Source organism: Manihot esculenta, chromosome 6 (genome assembly GCF_001659605.2).
Source record: "Manihot esculenta cultivar AM560-2 chromosome 6, M.esculenta_v8, whole genome shotgun sequence".
NCBI lineage: Eukaryota > Viridiplantae > Streptophyta > Magnoliopsida > Malpighiales > Euphorbiaceae > Manihot > Manihot esculenta.
Genome location: NC_035166.2, coordinates 9,336,598 through 9,341,007, shown reverse-complemented (window position 1 = coordinate 9,341,007; position 4,410 = coordinate 9,336,598). Strand labels below are relative to the sequence as shown.

General features: G+C 31.2%; 1 pseudogene; it reads right to left on the bottom strand.

Moving 5' to 3' along the window:
• Positions 1-669: 669 nt before the first annotated feature.
• On the bottom strand, positions 670-1,508 carry LOC110617822 (annotated as a pseudogene).
• Positions 1,509-4,410: the final 2,902 nt, after the last annotated feature.

Genomic DNA, 4,410 nt, shown 5'->3' with positions numbered 1-4,410 from the left:
CACAATCCTAAATTAAAACCTCTCTGTTGGCTTTAGCTGGTTGTCTTTTTCTTCTAGAAAAACGTGTCCTAACGAGTAATTTCATATATTTAATTTGATAGGAGGTAGATTTAAATAAATTTAAAAAGTTTTAGATTTTATTGTTTTTAATTTTTAATTTTTATTTTAAAAAAATGAAGGTGACTTATGATTTTTCTTTTATTTTTATTATATAAATATTAAAACTAATAGTAAAAATTTTATTTTATAATAAAATTATGATGAGTGTTAAAAAAATAGTATGGACTGTTACTAAAAATATTTTTTTAATTATTATTATTATTATTATTTTTATATATCACTAATAGTAATTATTCATATTATTAATGTATATTAATTTTTATAATACTATTATAAAACTAATATCATTCTAAAAAATTTTAAATTCAATTTTGATAATTATTAAATTATTTATCACGTTAAGTGGTTTCATGATAAAAAAAAATATATTCAAATAAAATAATAAGGTGAAAAACCTACAACCATACGAAATAAAAAAGAAAAAGAAAATCCAACGTCATATCATCGGGTTAGTAATCTCAACATCTCAAAACATGAAATCAATTTTTGGAATGTTTAATTCAAATAGAAGGAAGAAGATGATGCAAACCATTGGACATGCATAAGAAATCAAAACTCATAAGACAAATTTTGGAAGGCTTGCATGTGATCTGCCTGTAGGCATATGGCCAATTGCCAACCTCCATCATCACTTGGACTTGGCAGTATGTATCTCTTGCCTTCAAGTGGATTTGCAGGCCTCACAAAAATGGGTTTCCCCATTCCATTATCAGCATCATAGAAAGGTAGCCTCATCCAACTAACAATGCTATGGTTCGGGCATAGACAAGCATGTGCACCTCGCATGATAGGCTTTAAGTCATCCAGTAATTAATTCCAAGTATTCATCATCTATTTTTCTTATTTCCTTATTGATTCTTTTCACAGTGTCCTCTAAATAAGGCAATGGGGGTAGCAAAAATCGTTACGTTGCCAAAATAACCGGCTGGAGTTGGAGGATGCAGTTTATTAGACCTTGCATTCAAGACTATAATCAACTTGGTCCGTTGATCATTCGGCAAGTCACGTGCCTTGGACGTGCAGTGCCATATATGTGCAATTATGATTTGATAGCTAGTGTATTTTGCTTTGCCATGAATGTTCTTAATATTCTAAAATTTAGAGAAAATAGGGTTATAAGAGTGTATCTAATTTTAGTTTGGAGATCACGTATTTTCCTTTATTTTTCTTTTTCTTGTCCGATGCATAACCGTCATCCTGCTACAGTGCCACATGTTCCTGTCACTTTCCTTCCAGTACATATGCTGATAGAGCTGCGGAGTAATTAGACCTGTTCTTCTATCTCCTGTCACGTCACCCATACTAGACTTTTCTCTGATGGATCCAAGTCTTGGACCAGTCCAACCTGCTTTAATCACGTACTGAATGGCGCGCTGATGGGTTGGCATGCTCAATAGAATCTACTAAACTTTGGACTTATTTTCTTCTCTAAGATATGGTCTCAGTTCGAGTGTCAGAAACCCATAGTCATCCGTTCTTTATCTTGTTTTTCAAGGTTTGAAGATGTTAGAGCTGTGATCTTAAAGATTTCAATGCAATTTTCTTGTAATTCATAGATTTGGATCGTGGCTTATGATACTCAATATGTTCAAATTTTGGAGTTGGTGGGACTCGGCTATGAAGAATAGTTCGATCAATAAAAGGTGGTATGGTAATGGGAATTCCTCGTGCAACATCACACCGTGTATTGATGAAATGGAGAGCTGCAAAACCATCTGATGTTGTATGATGAAACCAATTCCCATAGATACTCCACCATATTCACATTAATATTACTAAAATTATTTTAAAAATATAAATTTAATTTGATAAAATAAAATTCATTTCTTTCAAATTTTTTTTATTTTAATAAGATATTTGATTAAATTTGAAAACTTAAAAATGATGTACAACACTGATTATTATTCCCTTCCTTCTATATTTTTTATTTATCTTTTTATTTTTAACTCTCTCAAAATATAGTTATTTTTTTATTATGATTAATATATAAACTTATTATTATAACTTTATTCTAAGATTATTTTATTTTATTTTATTTTATTTTCAATATAATTTTTCATTAATTAATTAATTTATTTTTAAAATAAAAATTTAAAATATCTCTTAATATTTAATTCAAATAATACGTTACTAATAATGATTTTATTTTTCCAATAAAACTTAATTTCCTATTGATGACCGCTGGGTTTCTCCATCCCATCATGAGGCCGGGCCGATAGTAGCAGCCCACAACTAGGAGGCTCCTAAGCCCTCGAATAAGCCGGGCCCAACCCGTTCATCCTCCAGACTGAACTTCTATTTAAGTCACTTGATCAGACCGGCCCAGCCCAGTTCAGCCTTAAAACCAGACCTTCCTGGGTTTTGGTCTATTTTCCTTAAACCTGGACACGGGAAGAAATGATTGAGGGTCTAATCATTTCGCAGCCTTGTCTACTCACGCGCCGAAGGGAATTAAATGATTGCCTGACACATGGATGGTCTTGAGGTCATCTATACGTACGAACCTGTAACAAGGGGTAGGTGGTCCTATAGCGGAATGGCCATCTCGCATGAGGAAAGAAAAGAGTATAAAAGGGAGGAAATACCATTCTTAGGGGTGTAAATGAACCAAACCGTTCGTGAGCTATTCGAGGTTTGATTCGATAAAAGCTCGACCGAGCTCGACTCGATTTCTAAACGAGCCAAGCTCGAGCTTAATTTTTAGGCTCGTTTGGTAAACGAGCCAAGCTTGAGCTCCATAGTATTCGGCTCGTTAAGGCTCGTGAGCTCGGCTCGTTTCTGAGTTCATGAGTAGGCTCGCGAATAGGCTCGTGAACAGTCTCGTTAAGCAAACTGAAATTACTATCATAAGAGAAATAAACTCAAACCCTGCATATACTTTAATGAGCCAAATCTAAATTTTTTAAAATTAAGCTCTATATAATTTAATTACACTCTTAAACTTGCATATATTTGGATCATTGAGATTTAAAAACTCATCTTTATAAGTTTACATGCTAATTTGTAAATATATTTATTTAACTAAAATTATTTTAGTTTTAAACTTATTAGTTTTAAACTAAAACTCATTATACATGTAAATAAATTAAATTACTCGTGAACTATTCGAGACTCAGCTCGATTAAAACTCGACTCAGCTCGATAAAAGCTCGACTCGTCTAAGCTCGTTTGCTAAACGAGCCAAACTTGAGCTTCTTAATACTCGGCTCGAGTTCGATATGAGTAAAGCTCGAATTCGGCTCGAGCTCGAAAAAATTTTAACGAACCAAGCTTGAGCTCTTCAAAGCTCGGCTCGGCTCGATTCGTTTACACCCCTTACCATTCTCTAGAAAAAAGTTTTTACTAAATCCACAAACCCATTGTAAAATCCTATTTTCTAGATCTTAGATCATCACCTATTTTATATTAAAACTGAATATAATTAAAAAGTTAATTAAAAAAATTAATTAAAATAACTATAATATTTTGATTTTTGTGAAATAGAAAAATAAACAAAAATTATATAATTAAAAGAGTAGTATTGAAAGTAGCAAAATTATTTTTTTATTTTACATAAGTACTTTAATTTCTTAATAATTCTCTATTTTATATTAATCTACCACTAGCAATATAGAAATAATTTTTAAAATAATGATAATAAAAATATTTTGAAAATTATAAAAATAGTTATGTATGTAATATTTATTTAAATAATGTTACATGAGGAGATAATTTAGACTAAAAAAAAAAATCAAATTAACTCTTGAACTACAAAAAAATAATGCTAAATAATATATTTCTTTTTGATTTTTACATATGTATATTTGGAGGGACAGATGATGTCTCAGCCATACAACAACGCTTGGATGCCACTCTCCCACGAAGTTGGACTGACTACATTGAAAAACTGTCTGTGGCAGCAATTTAGAAATTAAATGAACTTGGACACCAGCCTAATTAATTTTTCCGCCAATCCTAATCAATAAAATATCATACATCCTGTATACATGTTTAATCCCATACATGATCATACATCTACATAAAAATTTAAACTTTTTCTTTCATTCACCAAGCTTAATTTGTGCATGTACAAAACCATAAATATAAAACCCCACACTGGAGCCCTCATCAAATGCTCAAATGGGGTAACATATCATACATTAAACTTGGTTTACATAAACATCATTAACACATTACATAGATCATGTATACGCAAGGGATTAACCATACATACTAGGGTCAAGCACAACTCTAAACCTCAATAAACATCATTACATTACATTACATGATTGTTCAACACTATTCATTACA